Source organism: Ips typographus, linkage group LG3 (assembly GCF_016097725.1).
Source record: "Ips typographus isolate SLU linkage group LG3, UJ_Ityp_2.0, whole genome shotgun sequence".
Classification (NCBI taxonomy): Eukaryota; Metazoa; Arthropoda; class Insecta; order Coleoptera; family Curculionidae; genus Ips; species Ips typographus.
Genome location: NC_138424.1, coordinates 10,886,929 through 10,907,063, shown reverse-complemented (window position 1 = coordinate 10,907,063; position 20,135 = coordinate 10,886,929). Strand labels below are relative to the sequence as shown.

Below are 20,135 nucleotides of genomic sequence, written 5' to 3'. Positions count from 1 at the left end.
AAAATTATTCTGTGCTGTGAATGTAGTAGTTTAAATCGCCCTTAAGGGGATCGGTAAAGACTTTACGTTTTCCGATCGCGATGCTTGGCCTACGTGTAGAAAAATATATAAAAAACACTGTTCGTTCTTTGTTTCTGTCGATAAAACTACGGCAGTGTTAACGCAGACATTACTGTTTAAGCGACGATGCTCCTAGAGTGATATGGAACAAAGATGCAAGATTTCCGCTCCGAAATTCGAGCAACTTTTAACCCAAATTACGACTTTAATTTTTAACTTATTTGCCTGATTTTTTTTTATTAAATAGCTAAAGGTTTGGGGAATGTGCGAAAGTTATTTTTGTCACCAAAAAAGTTTTGCAGGTAGGAAAAATAGTGACTTGAAAATTATGGTAATTTTAGCATTTTGTTAAAATGCTTCTAAATATTTTAATTGACGTACTATTAAAATTATATTGACTTTCGCACATTCTAGCAAGTGTCTTCTTTCATATGCCGTTTAAAAAACAGCAATATCTAGCCTAGTTTTTTTTTAATTTGGGTTAAAAGATTGTCATAAAATGCATTGAATCTCCCATAAGACGTTTTGCTTTACCGATGCCCTTAATAACAAATAACTAAGTTTACACTGCAGACTGAAATTTATACTTACAACAGAGCCAACTTTTAGGCTTTTTTTGAATACCTTCTGTTTTCCTTTCTTGCAGTTAACACAAATTTAGTATTAACACTGTCGATTGTCTTATTGCTAGGGTAAATCATCAAAATTAAATTTATGAAAATTTTTCCAGAAAATTTTCAGTAATTTTTCGACAAAATTCTAAAATAATTTGTTTTTTACATTTTCGTACTATTAAGGCCCAGTTGTACAATCACAGTTCAAAGACCGTTTTAGTTGAACTGTGACTGGTAAGTAACTGGAAGTTCCTGACTTGCACCAGGTTCAAAGATTGAACCACTATTGTACAACTGGGCCTAACTTGAAGGTATTTAGTCAGTTGAGGTTAATTTTGAAAATAAAAATGTTTCACTTGAAATTTCTTGACAATTTTAGTTTTAAATTTTTCAAAGTCAAACCAGACCATTTTGGATTTTCCTTAATCAAAGTGATTTTTTTAACTAATTTGAACCTGGGGAACACAAATATGACGTCTATTTTGCTCTAACGGGCACCGTTTCGGAGATGACCTTGAAATTATGTCATTTTTGTACTATTGACCTGAAGGTATCTAAGCAGTTGAATTGAAGGTAAAAATTCTTGACAATTCTAGTTTTTAATTTTTCAAGGTAAAACGGTGCATGGTACCAAAAAAGTGTATAGAAGGTAAAAGTTGCATCCCATCGAAGTGCATTTGTGGTAACAGACCTCTAACCTAAAACGTTCCTGAGATATTGAGCAAAAACTGCAAAAAACGAGAGTCAACTTTGACGCCTTCTAGCGGCTAAACGGAGCAACTTAGCCGTACCCGCTCAACGTCACGTGATAACCCCGTTTATTAGCTTTCTTTTGTTATACGGTGGTTTTATCCAGGGTGTTTCAAATATGCGAGTTATGGGCGATTTTCTGGAAAAGTGCACGGAATTCCAATCTAAATTAGGAATTTTTTGGACCTAGACTATACTAACGGCGACCATTTTGGATTTTCCTTAATCAAAGTGATTTTTTTAACTAATTTGAACCTGGGTAACACAAATCTGATGTTCATTTTGCTCTAACTGGCACCCTTTCGGAGATGACCTTGAAATTATGTCAATTTTGACACTTTAAGGGTGGCACCCTTGCAAAATGACATTTTGACAAATGACACTTTACGTCATTTTTGTACTATTGACCTGAAGGTATTTAAGCCGTTGAGGTTAATTTTGAAAATAAAAAATTTTCTGAAAACAATTAGAAGGTCGTTGAAAATTCTTGACAATTCTAGTTTTTAATTTTTCCAGGTCAAACGGTGCATGGTACCAAAAAAGTATATACAACGTAAAAGTTGCATCCCATCGAGGTGCATTTGTAATAAAACCTCTCCTTCTCTCTCTGAAACGTTCCTGAGATATTGAGCAAAAACTGCAAAAAACGAGAGTTAACTTTGACGTCTTCTAGCGACTAAACGGGGCAGTGTGTTTCAAATAAGCGAGTTATGGACGATTTTCTGGAAAAGTACACCAAAATTTCGCTCAAATTGGAAATTTCTGCTTTCGAGGAGGGTGGTCAAAGTAAGGCTGCTAGAGCAAAAACAATTAAGTAGATACAAGCATTTTACATCAAGTAGGCCTAGAATTTGACGTAGATTCCAAAAATCTAATAAAAAATTTAAAGTTTGGTTTGTTCCTCAAATTTGGGACACCCTGTATACTGATGGATTATCTAGGAATAAAGTATATGCAAATATCTACAAGATTCATATTTAGTATTTTTTTATAAAATGAAAATTAAACGTTACAAGGATGTTAAATATTCATTGAATTACCCTGTAAACTACTTCATTGTATTGTCAATAACTCGGTTATTTTGACAATTATAGGGTGCCTTTATATACCAATTTGTAGCCCTTGAAATTCTCTTTTAACCACCCTGTATAGCGTTTTTACCTAGAACGTCGAATAACTGAGTTATTTACTGTTAAAACTGAGTTGTTTGATTTTGACAGTTTTTACTGTGACAGCCCATAACTCTGTTATTTTGACAGTTACTAGGTGGTTCAATATACCAATTTGTGGAATGTGTTATCCAGAAGGGATAAATTTATAAATAATATTTTTTTAAAAATTCATATTATTTTGAAAAGTGTTGAGGTTAGGTATACAACATTTTTCAGAAAGTTTCCGGTAATTTTCCGGAAAAAATTGAAAAATCTAAAAATTCAAAAATAATTCGTTTTTTAATTAATTGTACAACAATCCAATATCAATTCAAATTAAGTTTATTGTACTTTTAATCATTTACCCCGGTTTGCACCGTCGTTTTGTAAGCCGAGCTTAATTTAAGTGTGACAGTAACAGTACAGTGTGAAAAAAGTCACATTCTAAACCACACTTAACTTAAGCTATGCTTAAAGTACGACGGTGCAAATGGTGCTTAGATGTCTTAAATTATTTCATTAGAATGCATGATAAGTTTGACAATAACAATGACAAGTTTGACAGTTGATTTCCCTATCAAGGAAAATTTTCATTTAACATGAAGTAATTTTCCGGTAAATTTCCAAAAACCGCTTTTACATCTCTGGTGTAAATGTAAAGTTATGAATTTTACGAATTGTCACTTGTCATATTAATTTATTTTATCACTTTTTCAGCCTGAAGTTAACCAAATGCTTCACCTTACCGGTTGCATTTTGTTCTTAATTATTATTTGCAATATTTTTTAGTTTATTTAGTAAAATGTGTAAATGTTGTCGTTTGAATAATTAACGATAGCGGTAACTTAAGTTTCACAATATTGTTCTTTGATTATAGTTTACTTGTTCAAATTAGCTGCTAAACTCGTATAAATGATGGTGTAAATGAGCTTATTTTCTGGTAGTGACAGTTGTTTAGGCAACCAGCAAAACAGTAATATTTTTAGGTGTAAACTTGACCAGGTTTACCTCGATTGCGTTGGTTAAAACATTCACAATTTCCATTAATTAAGTCGTTTTATAGCAACATAAGTAATTGTAATGGAATTACTTATTACTAATGTAATCGAACTCACTGGTTTTGTCATTATTGTCACACAACCAAATTAATACGATCATTCCCAATGTATATTGTTTTAACACAGAGATAACACAGTTAATTAATATGTCGTTCTAAAGTGGACTATAAGGAAAATCTAACAAATTATAAGATGTAAAGAGAAGTTTTTAATAAACTATTCAATGTTGTAAAATAAACCATATTTTTGGCAGTTTTACATTTACATATCACGTTAATTCAGTTACATTGATTATTCGGATAAATGGACAACTGGCATAACAGAATGGATTGAATAAAAGACTGCTGGTGTAAACGTAGTAATTTGCTTTGCTATGACTATGTTTAATGTCCTTAGTAGCTGGTCTAAACAACCATTATTAGAATGTGTACCAAAAGCTGTAACTCCAGAGTAAAGTTGAGCTAAATTTGGAATTTATCATGTTTTTGTAACTTTTTTTTTCAAAATTTTGGTTTTAAATATGTATGGTGTTTTTAAAGTTTGAAATTAGTGACTTCATCTTTCTTACACTCTTTCAAGACAGTATAATTAATGTTCAAATTAATAAAATATCATTAATAGGACTTTTTATTTGAAATTATTTGTTGTAATTTCAATTTCTTGATAATAATAAATTTTTGAATAGAAATCGAAATAATTATTACAGAAACTGGATTTTCTTTATATTTGTTAGTTTTATGTTTGATTGCAAAACTGGTGTATTTTTGACTTAACCCATTGTTTCAATGTCATTTGATAGAACAGGATGTAATACTCTATTTACTATTGAGTTTTGCACTAAACTTGCCAGTGAAAAACTCGATTACAGACTGAGGCAAAAGTGACAATTGGCATTTGACAAATGACGGAAATTAGAAGCTTTTCCAGCAAAGGTCGTTTTTTTTTCGAAAAGTTTCTACGTGCCCTACTCTATTTTAGAGTCAAATTTCTTAATTGATTTTTCTTTAGATCTCTTTCAAAAACATTAAAAATAACATCAAAGTCTGTTTAAACCACAAAACTATACACTCTGTATACAGAGTGAGTAAATACTTTAGGGAATTAACCATATTTAATTATTAGTTTTTTCCACTTTTTCCATGTCGCCATTTCAGTTATTCAGATATTTATCACTTTAAGCAACTTCACATCCTTAGGCATGCTAACTGATTTTAATTGTTTGTATAGTGTGTTTTTTCATCTGTTCTGTCTTGCATTTTTTTGTATTTGTTAGCGTTTTTGAGTTGTACGAATCATCTGTGTTGCACGCAACAGATCTTGCTTAAACTTTATGTAACACAATTAAAAATTTAATATTTTTCTGATTATAGATGGTAACAAATGTTTCCTGGTCGATCCACAGAGTTAAAAGAACGAAAAAAAAACGAGGAAACCAACATCGATTAATGCTTTACATAACAAACATACAAATTAGTACCGGGCATCAACAAAGCCCGATATTGTTTTGTAAAATCTGTTTCCCCCCTTCAGTTTTTCCCCCTTCTATGGCGGCAAACAGAGGAGAAACAATTGAATTTGAACGAGTCTACCGCACTTTCGCGGCGCTACGTACGCCGTGTAAACGTTGCTTGAGCCGGGTGTCGACACGCTCAACGGTGATGTGTAAACGCAACCAATTTTGAATTTTTTTTTTGCGGAAAGTGATTTCAAAATGTGAATGTTTACAGTGATAGTGAACAATGTTGGGATATTTGGATTCATACCAAGGATATTACTACTAACTTTCTGCAGGTGAGGAAAATTTCTCTTTGCGTGTTTTTAAGATACTTTTACCGAAGTGAATAAATTAAAAAGTTGGAAAAAAATAATTGCGTGTTGCGGTTTTGCATTCAATTCATTATTAAATATTCTTCAACCGACAATGAGGCTGAAATGTGTGCTAATCGTATTCGAGCTGGACTCTTCAGTTTTACTTTCATCCGGGAAAATTATCGGTTTTCTCTTTGCCGTTTTGAATCCGTGTGCTAGATTCGGCACGCGATAATCATAACAACAAGTTAATATCTTCATTTTTGTATGAGGAAGAAGAAGAAACCGTGTTATCTCTGCGTTAATGATTTCCTTCAGTAAGCACTTTGAATTCATAATGTGTCAAAAATGGAAAGCTTTCAAACTCAATCTGATTTTGAATTCAATGTAAATGCACTTAAGATGCATTTCTTTTTAATGTTAACAACACTGAATGAGTTCGATGACATGAATTATAAATTCCACCTACATAAATTTAATATTTTTACAAGATTGTCAAAGACTACCTTATTTGCAAAACTATACTATCCGGTTCAGTAGTTTCGGTAGTTATTTAATTCTTCGTGGGATGATGATTTTGTAATGTAATCTGGTTATGCCATAATTATTTATTGTACCTATATGGATACAGATGAAATTTTATATAAAACAGATATTATATAATTGTTTAAATTAATAAATTTCACAAAAATACCTATAGAATATTGGGTAATGACATAGAAAAAGTAAACTTGGCAACATTCTGCTACTGAATCTAAACTATCTGCTAACCTTTTATGCATTCTCATATGTTAACAATTAATACCTAACCTAACCTAACCCACATAGCAAAATTGTATGGCAGTTACTTTCAGACAGGGGTATATTCTCAAATATATGCCAGATATGTGCCCAGTATATGAAAGTATATTCCCAATACGTGCCTGGCATATTATTTTGTCCCTTTAGTTCATGTGCCAGGCATGTTTCTCAGGAATCTAAAAATAACATTGATGTAGGCGGAAATTTCAAAATTGTATTTTTTCTTGTAATTTCAGTAATTTTTGTTGTTTTTGTTTGGTTTACGCATTGTAATCTTCTTGTGCTTGAATTAGCTCAACGGCTGAATGAAAATGTAAGGTTTTAAAATAAGACATATTCATATTTCATATATCAATTTATAGTTTATACTATATTTTCATTATTCTCATTCAGTTTGAAATACTGTGTTATATCTTGTAACCATTTTACGAAACTGTTTTTAGTTTGGGACCACTTTTGCCTCCCACAAACCTTTTTCTAGTGCCCTAATGATTTTTTTTTATAAAAGATTCAAATTCCTGTTCAATTTAGAAGCATTTTTACCTTTTTAGTTTTTAACCGTACCTGTCACAGAATATTATATGTTATAACATACCCTTATTTTTAGTAGAAATGAGTTAGTTTAAAAAAAGCAATTTGATGCACCCTATCATTTTTTGCCTTGTAACTCCTTCAGGAGGCCCTTAGATGCAAAAATACCTTAATACAATCTTGTAAAGAATGAAATTTCCTGCAACTTTCTTATTTACACTTTTCGGTAACTCGTCAAATAACGGAGCTACGTTTAGTCAAAATAAAGTTAGTTTTAAAAAAGCAGTTTGGTACATCCTTTCACTTTTTGCCTTCTAAGTCCTAAGGAGGCCCTCATTTAATTTTAAAGATCACGTGACACTTTTTTTACATCAAAACGGAATTGAAGGTCACGTGACTGTATTAATTCTCAAAATATATTTTTGAAGGATGACGTGACTGTTTTTACAATGAAAATGGTCAGGCAACAATTTTCAACCAACAAATTTTTTTTTAAAGGTCACGCGACTTTTTTTATCATCTTAACGGAATATTGAAGGTTACGTGACTGTTTTAAACGTCAAAATATTATTTGAATTGTCACGTGACCGTTTCTAAGTTGAAACTGATGTTTTTTTAAAATTACTATAATTTTAAATATCACGTGACATTTCTTTAAATGTGAAAACGGAATCTTGAAGGTTATGTGACTGTGTTAAATAGCGAAATATTCTTTCAGAGTCACGTAACCGTTTTTCAGTTTGAACTGATATTTTCAGTCACATGATTCTTTTTAAAATGCAAATGCTCACGTGACGACTTTTGAGATAAAAACAGTCACGTAACTATCTTCAATCATAAAATTTACGGGTTACGTGACTATTTTTTAACGTCAAAACGGATCCTAAAGATCACGTGACCGGTGTGAAGTTTAAACTGATGTTTTTAAAGTCACGTGACACTTTTGAAGGTAAAAATGGTGACGTGGCTATTTTCAATCATCAAATTTAATTTTAAAAGTCACCTTACTCTTTTCAGATTAAAAATAGAATTTTTTTATTTTTGGAATATTTTTAAAGGTCAAAATGTTATATTTGATTGGTCACGTGCCCTTTTTTTAGTTTTAAACTGATACACTGACTCACTTAACTATTTTTAAGGTTAAAATGTTGTCCTGAACGTCACATGACAGTTTTTACGTTTAGAGAGAGTGTTTAGACTGATATTTTTAATCATCATCATCAAATTAAATTTTGAAAGTCACGTGACAGTTAAGATTAAAAATGGAATTCATAATGTATTAAGGTCGGTATTAAGTATACAATTTAGCAACCGGCACTGAATGAGTTAAATCCAGCACTGATAATATGTAAGCAATTTTATGTAATGACATAAAAATTAATAGAGGATTACATGAACAAATAAGGATAATGGCCTTTTCAATGCCTTCATAAGCAGAAAGTCACGTGTTAGGAGAAAAACACGTGATGCCTCCTGTCGTTCCAGTCACGTGTTGTGTTCAAACAATCCCAATTACTCTGAACTTCCAGTTTCTGTTTAATCAAAGCTTAATGGAAACTTAATTACTCTAAGTTTTCCTATTTATCATGACTAAGAACAGTTTGCTCGATCTATTAACAATCAGCTTTTCACTAGTTCAGGATCTTTTAGAACAAACTTTGCATATTTGTTAAACTAACAGAAAAAATCATTACAACTGCAACATTAAAACACCATTATTTTTCTCGATAACCAAACGGTCATAAAATTTGAGCTCTGGCCTAGTAAATCCGAATTTAAGTGTTGTTTGAAATTCGAAACACGCGGTATACAATAAACAATATGGTAAGGTCATTCTATAACAGACTAATGCAGTTACTCAACATGAAAAAAAAAGGTCAAACCTAATTTGATCGGCCGCAAATTAGAATGTATGGGGCTTGAGATTAAAGTTATTGGATTAATCGAAAGACACTGTGTCGTTTACATTCAATTATTATGGTAAAAGTGGCCTAGACACGTGGTCTTTTTCACTATTTAGTGCTTTCCTTCCTGATGTTTTTAGTCAGAGTTTAAACTCCAGATTGCCGTTAATCTCAGTCTAGAAAATGATCCTTAAGAAAGACTTGTGCAAACCTGAACTGTTGTGAAACAATAGTGTTTCTCTAGGCTTGATTTACATGCATACGAGTTTTAGGATGCCCCCCATTCAGTTAAGTGGCGGTTCCTTTGATGGAACCCAATCTTTAAACTTCAAGTCACGACCGTGAAATCGCCAAATCAGAAAATACCAACTAAAGTGGCGTAAATCATTGTGGATTATGAGACCGACTGGTGCATAATTGTGGGTACCAAAAGTAAAGAGTTTTTGTATTGACCGAGAGAAAGTAAGCTTCGGGTTCCGATCTGATTTAATACGAATAAATTGACAATGTCCGGCCCATCAGTCAAGGTCGCTAGATTACTTTTCAATGGTTCCGCAATCGGACTGAAATGCCGGTACCAAGCAGGAACCATACCTGGTCACCCGCGCTTATGTTTCTTTATAATATACAATTACCCGTAACTGTGGTTTTGCAGTGTCAGTGTCAATTTGTTTGGTAAATTAACCGGAAATTGATAAAATTTTATTTAACTCTAAATTCAACCAACATACATTCAGAACGGAAGACTGGTGCTTTCTTATAAAAATCAAAACCGTTTGAATTTTTTTAAAATTTTTTTAATCTTATTTTTATTATTATACATATAAACAAAAACAATAAAAGTATCTTTTGCACCAATTATGACATTGTATTACTTAAGTATAAATCAGCCAAAAAATAAATGTATGATACTATTACACTTACTTCCAATATCTGCGTCCTTTCAGTTACCTCATATCCAGTTTGCTCAAACATAAAAAATTTTGGATATTAATTTTGGATTATTTATTTGCCATTTATGTAATTTTGTTTATGATACAATAGTGCCCCAGGGCATTTCCTATTAACCTTTCTGAAGTGAGACATTTAAAATAAATCACTAATTGGTGAAGTACAGCATTCTACCATCTACCATCTCAAAGTTCTTATTCTGACTTAAAATGTTTTAATAATTTTTGTTTCTGGGATTACATATCTAGTTTAGCAAACTTCTTTTGGAAACTGATATGGCATAACTCTTTTGTAGATCTTCTTCTTTTCGTAGAAAATTGAACTGAAATGGCATAGGTATGTGGGCCTTAGCAAAACATTGTACCACAGTGTGAACGACTTAGATACGAAACAATCAGGAACTGCGACTTCCTTTTACTAACAAAAAGCTTAATTTTAAAGTAAAAAAACATAATTTGCAGCTAAACAATCTAAAAATGTCTAGAATCTTCCAAGCCTTCCTCCAAACATCACCTTACATTGTGAAGATTTTGTAAAAGATCAACATGGTAATTTATCACAAAGATTATGTTGCTTTCCACAACTACGTTCTACTTAAATCAGAATATCATCATGAAGGCCATTCTACGTGACTACAGCTTAGTTATTATTAGTCCTACTGCTACTCCGCACTTATACACACCTTTTCAATAGCGTTTTCACGTCAGTACAATACAGGCAGCTGGTTTTTGTCCGGTCTACTTCCGATTCGGGGTTTGACTAATACAATTACAACGTTACATTGTTACATTGCATTATTATTTTGATATAAAACGGTGCGTGTGCACGATCAATTCCCCTTTGTTAAGTCAGACCGAGCTAATGACGAATCGGACCATGTTAGAGAAAGGTTTGGTCAATTGGAACGACATGATACCCATATTTCTCTGGAAACAATCAGTCGGAAAATAAACTTTATTTTTAGTGTGTTCAGTTGAAGGACTTTACAGTTGAAGAGTAGATACCTAAAATCGTTAAAAAATCACTTCATTTAACATCAATTGATGTGTTGTAGTTGCATGAAAGGTTGCACACTTCGTTGATTTGTCTAATAAGCAAAAAAATTGTTGAAACGCTTGCGAAACCGTTAACAATTAAAAGTATTAAGAGTGAAAGTGAAATTATGGGTTAAAACGGTACTATGCCTGTGATAAGTGATTTATCCGTGGTCATGCAAAGTACTGCAGTATATCGTTAATCATTGCTGACACTTCCAACCTGGAATGATTAAACTTATAATGTAGAGTCATATTTAATCAGATAAGAGAAGATACTGGAGACGCAAGTTGTAAAAATGCGATTGATACTTCCTACAAGAAATTGTTATCGATTGATTCGATTCAGGAATGTAGGAAGCAGGATTGCCATTGTGTTTCGCCATCGAAGCAGGAAATAACAAGGTTCAGTAAAATTATTAAGCATATTGGGCGGTGTTTATGAAAGATGCCACTCCTTGGTGAATTGTTGATTATGATGATGAAAAAAATTACTAGTTTAGTTTCATTGTGTTGGATCTGATTAGTTTAGCAAATCTAGTTATCATCAAACAGCAAAGACAAGAAAAAAGGAATTTTTCAGCTAATCACCAATTTACATAAGCTAGCTGCATTTAGAACCTACCTTCTAGGTAGGTTTAGGGAGTTTTAATTGGTAGCGGAAGAAATATGTGCATTTAACGTAATGATATCCTAAGCAGGAGAACGGTGTAATAGCTATTTATGTAACCAGTTACAAAAAGATCGATTTGAATGAATGAATTGAATCCTACAATTTGAATGAGTTACACAATAAGACATTTTCGAAACGTGTTGCATACATAATTTTTTCTAATTTTGACCAAAAAGCGGTAAAAACCATCTTTTAAAGTGATATATATATATATATACAATCTTTATTTCGTTTACAACGAAACAGGCTATCGACCAGTTTGGTCTTTCTGCCTATGTGATAAGAAATGCATACTGTAATATGATTACAAAATAAAGTATAACTTAACTAGGTAAAGTATTTACAAAATAACATATTAAAAAAAAAAAAAAGTTAGTCTAACGTAGTTTTGAGGATTATGCTATGTGTAAGTGTTCTAGTAGGGTAGTTGTAGGAAATAGGAAGCGAGATTGTCTTGTCGGTCTTGTGAGACACAGAGGATTTAGTATGGTCCAGTTATGTGGGTTGTTTTTCCATTTTGTTTGAATTTGTTGTAGTCTTTCTGTTATTTTTGGTAAGTTTGTGCGTTGGTATAGTAACTCATTTGAGGGGTTATGAAGTGGGTTTTGGGGATGTCTTATTCGTGTTATTATTCTTAGTGCGATTTGTTCTGTTGTTTGTAAGTGCCGTTTATTTCGTTCAGTTGTGTTTGTCATAGTTATATGTCCGTAGTCTAACAAAGGTCTGCAGATGGCTTGGTATATTTTTGTGGCGGTTCTTATGCTTATTCCTTTATCTTTGTATGTTAGTGAGCGAAAATGTTTTGCTCTTTTAGTTATTTCTGTCCGGATGTTTTGTACGTGTTTTGTATATTTAAGTTTTTGGTCTATTGTGAGTCCTAGATATTTTACGTAATTTTTTGGTTCAGTTATGTGACCGTCTGTTGTTATTGCAGGGGATTTTCTGTTAATTCTATGGTTGGAAAGCAGGAGTTGATTTTTCGTCGCGTTGGGTGTGAGTCTCCAAGTATAAAACCAAGTCATTGTCATGTCTGTTAGAGATTGAAGTTTGTTTACCGCTTTTTCAGTGGTTTTGTCATGGACGATAAGTGCGGTGTCGTCAGCGTATTGCAATATGTAGGCTGTTTTGTCTATTTGCATTTTGTCCTGTAGGTTGTGATTGTATATGTCGTGGCAGTATACAGGGTGTCCCACGACGAAAGACCTCGAATGATATTGGAAAAAGTATAAATAGGAGAGTTTTGAAAATTTGGTAGGATACTGATGTGGGCATGCCCAATCCAACTAAAATATTTTCAAGATGGTTGCACTTCCGCTTATACCGGAAGTCGATCACAACTTTCTTATTTTAAATAGAACACCCTATATATTATTACATATTTGGATTCCTCACAAAATTCTGACCAACTTTTGTATAGAATGCCCTATGCCTATCTCTAGCCGTTTTCGAAATATTTGATGTTTTTCCAAAAAAGTGACAGTTGCAACGCTCAACATATTTTTGTACTATGTTAAAACCGTATTTCATTTTGCAATGAAACTTTGGGTTATTGTAAATAAAGGATCGTTTTATTAAACTGAGGGTGCGTAACGACTCATTTGTATACAGGGTCGTCAAAAAAAAATCATAAACTTGCCACTACAAAATATGAAAAATCTCAAGTTTTTTAAATGGAAACCCCCATTTTTTATGACGGAATCATTTTGAGCATTAAAAATTACTATAAGTTTCAATTTACTTGCCTATACCTAAATCCAACCCATTTCGTTTTATTTGAGAATAAACATTTTTTTATTATGCTGCACAGTTGGGATTATGTGGTGTTCTAGTTGGTCATGCTTTTGACACACGGTGATATTGAAGACCTGCAGGGCATGTTAATAACACTAGTTTTGAGTGTTTTGACAACTGCAAATATGCCGTCGCGGTTACGTTATTCAAACCAAGATTACTTAAATCTGTTTATTATTTACGGAGAATGTGATAAAGTTGTGAGTAGAACATGTGAGGTATTTGCCGCTCGTTATCCAGAAAAACCAAAGCCATCACGAAAAGCTGTCAAGCAAATAATTGAAAATTTTAAGAATACGGGATCTGTGAAGATAAAAGCTATTAAAACAAAACCAATCCTTAATAATACAAATGTAGAAATTGCAATTTCTAACCAACTTTTGTGTACAATGCCCTATTCCTATCTCTAGCCGTTTTCGAAATATTTGATGTTTTCCCAAAAAAGTGACAGTTGCAACGCTCAACATAACATGCTTTGCAGTTCTCCAATATCACCGTGTGTCAAAAGCATGGCTAACTAGAGTACCAGCTAATCCCAACCATGCAGCCTAATAAAAAAATGTTTATTCTCAAATAAAACGAAATGGGTTGGATTTAGGTATAGGCAAGTAAATTGAAACTTATAGTAATTTTTAATGCTCAAAATGATTCCGTCATAAAAAATGTGGGTTTCCATTTAAAAAACTTGAGATTTTTCATATTTTTTAGTGGCAAGTTTATGATTTTTTTTTGACGACCCTGTATACAAATGAGTCGTTACGCACCCTCAGTTTAATAAAACGATCCTTTATTTACAATAACCCAAAGTTTCATTGCAAAATGAAATACGGTTTTAACATAGTACAAAAATATGTTGAGCGTTGCAACTGTCACTTTTTTGGAAAAACATCAAATATTTCGAAAACGGCTAGAGATAGGCATAGGGCATTCTATACAAAAGTTGGTCAGAATTTTGTGAGGAATCCAAATATGTAATAATATATAGGGTGTTCTATTTAAAATAAGAAAGTTGTGATCGACTTCCGGTATAAGCGGAAGTGCAACCATCTTGAAAATATTTTAGTTGGATTGGGCATGCCCACATCAGTATCCTACCAAATTTTCAAAACTCTCCTATTTATACTTTTTCCAATATCAGTCGAGGTCTTTCGTCGTGGGACACCCTGTATATTATAGAGGAATGGGGAGAGTGGTGAACCTTGAGGTAGTCCTTGTTCTGGAGAGAAGGGAAAGGAGAGAGTGTTGTCAATTCGTACTTCTAATTGTCTGTTTTCTAACAAGTCTTTGATAGTGTAAAGTAAGTATTTAGGGGTTTGGAGTTTGTATAGTTTGTACAGTAAGCCTTTATGCCAGACACTATCAAACGCTTTGTTGATGTCCATAAATAAACATGCGGATTTTTCGTCATTAAGGTGCGTTGTTTGAATGTTGTTCGTTAGGACAAAGAGAGGATGGATAGTCGAATGTTTGGGTTTAAAACCGAATTGGTATGCTGGGATATGTTGTCCGATTAGTCCTTCCAGTCTGTTTTTTATTATGTGTTCATAAACCTTGCTCAGCACCGGGAGTAATGTTATTGGTCTGTAGTTTTGTGTTTTTGTGTTGTCCAGTCCGTTTTTTGGTATGGGAATTATGATGCCGTTTTTCCATGTCTTTGGTATTTTGTTTGTTGTGATGCAGTAATTAAGTTGGGTAAGGATGAGTTTGTGGGTTTCTTGGGATAAGTTTTTCAGTATTTTGGCTTTTATTTTGTCTTTTCCTGGTGCTGTGTTCTTAATGTGAGATATTGCCTCATCGTATTCTATGTCCGTAATTAGTTTGCAGTTGTGGTTTGATGAGGTATTGAAATAGTTAGTGTACCAATTGTCTACAAAGTTCCAGTTGTCATTGTCAAAGTTAGGGTTAGTTGATATGCTGAAGGCTTTCTGATAGTGTCTGACAAACGCGTCGGCCCTGTCCTTGTCTGTGTGACGTTCTGTTCCGTTTTCGTCAATAGTACCCATGGTGTTAGTTCTTTTGTACTGTGCTAGTTTTTTTATTTTTTGCCAATATGACTTGCCTTTGTCTTTTTCTATTTCTTGGCACGCTTCAAGCCATTTGTCTTGTCGGTATTGTGCGATTAAAGTTTTAATGTTTCGGTTAAGATTGTTAAGTGTTCGTTTTAGTTCGTTGTTTTGCGTTTGTATGTATAGTCTGTACAGTTCTCTCTTATGTTTGATCAGTCTTAAAATAAATTTAGGTAAATTATGTTGATAGTATGAGTTTTTTATTTCCGGTGTAAACTTTTCAATTGCCAATGTTAGTTGTTGTTGTATGGTCTCTAAGGAAGTGAATTCTGAGTTTGATTGAATGTAATCATATAAGTGTTGGTTTACTTTTTCTATGTCGGTTTTATTTAAGTTTAATTTTTTAGTGTTATGTTGAGTAGGTGGTTTTAAAGTGATTTAACACAAATATTCACTTTCATAGCACCTTGTATAAACAGTGACAACGACATGTTATGATGGATGTCGCCCATATGTTTCTACGGAAATGCATAAAAACAGGGAGTGATGAAATGAACTTTTCATAACTAGTTACATAAAGTGAAACGTTTTGTCACTCTAATCAGTTTTGAAAAGTGTCACTTTATATGCCAAAATAAGAAAAAAGTGATTTTAAAACTGGGTTTTCCAACTTTGCAAGAGATCTGGTGATCTTACAACTCATAGCAAAAATAGCAAAGAAATGTTCTTGGAACCTGTTTGGTGGTTATTCTGAGCTGGCTATCTCTGCACACAATTCAGACAAAAACGTTCAGGGATTAACTAGAAACTAGAGAGTCAACAATTTGCAATATACATCAAAAAACTAAGAAGTCAAATTAGAAGATAACAAAGTATCACGATTCAAAGTCAACAGACGTTTAACTGTCACGTAACCAATTCTTAACAGGAACACAGCCCTACACGTGACTTTTGCAGACCGCAATCAGCAGAGTTGTTTGCCAAACAAATGCAAATAATTTAGTGAATTGTATAGTGCGAATTAATATAGAGACTTCATGATCAAATACAGAAAAGAAAGTCCTTCTTCTTCTTTTATTTATTTAATATCTCGCGATCTGTTTTGCAGGTTCCTCTGGATCAGTTCCTGGGAGGTGGACTGCCAGCTGTCCTTCCATCTCTTAGGTGGTCTTCCGGGTGCTCTTTTTCCTATTGGCTTCCCTTCAAGTGCGAAGCGTGGCAGTCTTCCATCTTCCATTCTTCTCACGTGAGCGTACCAATATCTTTTTCTTTGTCTCCCCCATCTTACGATGTCTTGCACCCCACATTGTTCCCTAATGTCAGTGTTCCTAATTCGGTCTATTCTTGTTTTTCCCATTATAGTCTACTTTCGTTGGTTATCTCTTCATTGTATTTTTGTTTTATGCCTGGTATTACTTCCCTGCCTATTCTGGCGTACAAATCCCCGAGAATAATGATTTTATCCGTGTTGCTTAGTTTGTATTATGTAGGCGTTGGTAAAATGTTTCTCTCTCCTCTATGGGTTTACTTATGTAGTCTATGCTTTCTATACATTGTTCATATTTCTCGTGGAGTAGAATTTCCACTCCCGATTGTGCTCGTTCTTGCTTAGCTCTTCCGCTGTAGGCTAAGATGTAACCATCATATTTTGATGTGCCCTGTCCTTTCCTCTTCGTTTCTGATAGAGCGCATATGTCAATCTTGTGTTGTTTCATTTCGTTCACAATCTCCTGGTCTCTGCCATTCCACGATGTTATATTCCAACAGGCAAGTCTTGTTATGGTGCGTTTGCGTCTCCCAGGTCATCGTGGTATGATTGCGTTTGGTTTCCGAGGCTGTCCCTTCAATTCTGTGAGCGGTATGTTTCTTTTACCTCAGGCAGGGTGCTAGCCTAGCCTGAGAACCCTCCTCCTTTTACTCGGGCTTGGGACCGGGCTGCATGATCATTGAGCTACTCAATTCACCCGACAACCATACAGGCGGAGAAAAGAAACATTTTCATTTTCATACCGAAAAAGTTAATGTAGTACTAACCAATGTTTTAAACTCACTAGTATCATTTAAACTATCAACGGAAGGATAAAAGCTTTAATTGAACATCTTTACAGGGTTTCTTACCCAAAGTGTCATCATATTTTAATCTTTTGAACTGTAAGCTCTTACGGATGTGCAAAATCTTACCATAGTTAAAAGACAGTTGTGGGAGAATTCTCCTAACATAGATGACTTTACATAGCTATTCTAAGAATTTTTTGAGCCTTAGTTTTAAAGCTTAAAAAAGCCTATTTTGGCTTACAGTCATTCTTAGATAAGTATAATATCCCATCATAAAAACTCGTTTAGTGTCAAGAACGTGCTTCCAACTGGATTTCTTTGTAAAACTTCGTATGAGAACTTTTCTGTAACAACAATTAATAAATGATTTTGTTGATTAAGAAATTTTAAGAATCTGAGACAAAAATAACTATTTACAGAATAACATTATTGCATCTACTTATGCATAGTTCTTAGTTTACATATTACAATACTTACAATTCTACTATTACAAGACAGATTATCATTTTTTACTTTTTTGTGTTTCGTATACTCATAATTTAGTATCTATTTCTGGGGTTTCTTCACCAGTTATTTTTTATGATTGCAGTCATAAATAATTATACTAACATTGTTATGAGAAACTTATACTGACCACCTGGGATAAGTGGTATTATACATGAAATAATAACAATTTTTCCGTTTGTAACATAATTTTTGTGTAAAATTTACCATCCATGATAAACCAAACATTTAAGTATGTTAGTCTCATTGCCCACATGTGCAATTTTACGTTTGGTTTGAAAGTAAATACGAATAACGAAAATACTTATCTTAACCAAAGAAAACCATTATTAACATGTAAATGTATATAAAATGTGCAAAACCGCAAAATGTATAAGGTTCTGCATAGCTTAAATTAAACTTGTCAATAATAATGCAATTGCCTTTAGAAAGTTTATAAATCAGGAGCATAATGTAGGTATGATGTAAAGTTGCTATGATGCAAACTTAAGAGTTAATATAATAAGTTGCAATAATGTAATAGTACACTTATTTATTGTTGATTGATACGTGATTCAATTCGTAGACCGTAAAACTAGAAAGTAAAATGTGCATATAATACATAAGAAATTATATAAAAATTGTAGATCAGTCGTAATTCCCTTTGCCAAATATAGCAAATCACTTTCAGTAATTATCTTTATCATTCTGTTTTGCATAACCAAAATTTTGTTAACGAAAAATTTTTTAAAAAAATTTTAAGTTTTGTCAAATAAAACTGTTTTTTGAATGATATAACAGTAAATTTCCAAAACATTTCTGACTGTTCCTGAATCATAAGGCAAAACAATTAACTTTCTTTCAAAGAACCTTTCCCAGACACCCTGTATATAGAAACAAGTTTCGACAATACCGTAAGTATACTTTTAAAATAAATAAAAATAAAATAAGCACTAATCTAGCTTCACTATTACATTGATATATCATTCTATTTTTGTTTCAGTTTTGGTTTCTAAATTTGGATAAAGAATTTGATGTCTGTTAAAGATAACAGTGACGTCAAATGATCTAAACTATATATTATACAATTTTCTGTTTCCACTAATCATGAACAGAACGGGAAGATGTGCTGAAACGATTGAGCTGGCTAATTGGCCCGAAATTTTGAAAGCAGAAGAATTCAGTTTTTTTTAACGTCAGAAGATCGGAAGAGTGTGCTGAAGTTATTAAGCTGATGCTAACTGCTTTGAAATTGTGAAAGAGAAAAAAGTTTTTTTTAGCGTTAAAAAAGAAGAGCGGAAGAGTGTGCTAAGAAAATTGAGCTGGCTAATCGCCCCCAACTTTAAATGCATTAGGTGACTACTGGTAATTGCGCCGAAATTCTGAAAGAAGAATGGGTCAGAAAAGAAGAGTGTGCTGTAATGATAAGCTTGCCTTGCTTGATAAGAAACGCCCAAAATTTAAACATTTGAGCTACCTAATTGCCCTGAAACGTTGAAAGAAGAAACATTTAAGTTTCAGAAAGGGTGAAGAGCTGGCTAATTGCCTGGAAATTTAAATATTTGAGCTGGTCAATTGCCTCAAAAAATTAAAAAAATCAGAATTTTTTATCGTCAAAAAAGAAGAGCGGAAGAATGTGCTGAAATGATTAAGCTGTTTAACTGTCCAGAAAACTAGATTGATATTCTTATGGAATATTCTAAGGAAACGAACGATATTGTATTTGGGATGCACTGTGAAACATTTCTTAACCAGAAAGAAGAAACGTCACTGCAATCATATCGTTGACAGACTTTGAATTTGAATTGCTTATGAAAAACAACTGCTACTGTTATCACCATCAAAATTTGCTATTGATATGCATATAACGTCAGGCATTATCGGTAATACTTCAATTCGAAGAAATGTATTTGAACTCTTCCCAAAAATAGAATGATCTTTCAAGGTATTTTTATAGATTGAATGTTATTCATCTCATTTAATCTGTATTCATGCAATAAGTGAGAAAATAATTAATAACCTTGACACTGGTTACAGTTTAAATTGTTAAGGCAAAAACTGTAATCTGTTATTTATATGCTCGTTAAGCAAATTCTTATCGAATCTTTGTACAAGAAGAACAGGTTGAAATTACCAATTCAAATGTTTGCTATCACTGAAATATATTCAGCAAAATTCCAATCAACAAATCCACTGACAAAACAACAAGCCGTAAAATCATAAATGCAAATTCACGTATTTGAAGATGCAAGCTGGTCCAATCAATCGATATTTTATCAGTTATTAACCCATTTGGATTATAGATAAACACGCCCAATTAAAAATGTTGTTATAAAATTGCACTGACATATACATAATATTAATCAAAGATTGATTATTCCCATATTTGTTGCAAGAAAAATATGTATAACGTTATTATTCAAAGGATAGTCAGCGACTGAAAATATTTGCATTTTATTGTGTT

At 32.9% G+C, this 20,135-nt stretch overlaps 1 protein-coding gene across 1 annotated transcript in view; it reads left to right on the top strand.

Moving 5' to 3' along the window:
• Window positions 1-5,212: 5,212 nt before the first annotated feature.
• LOC145726841 (uncharacterized) overlaps window positions 5,213-20,135 on the top strand; it is a 40,577-nt gene continuing 25,654 nt past the window's right edge. The window contains exon 1 of the mRNA XM_081976096.1: window positions 5,213-5,424. The gene's annotated coding sequence lies outside the window, so the exon portion shown is untranslated. The remainder of the gene's footprint in view (window positions 5,425-20,135) is intronic.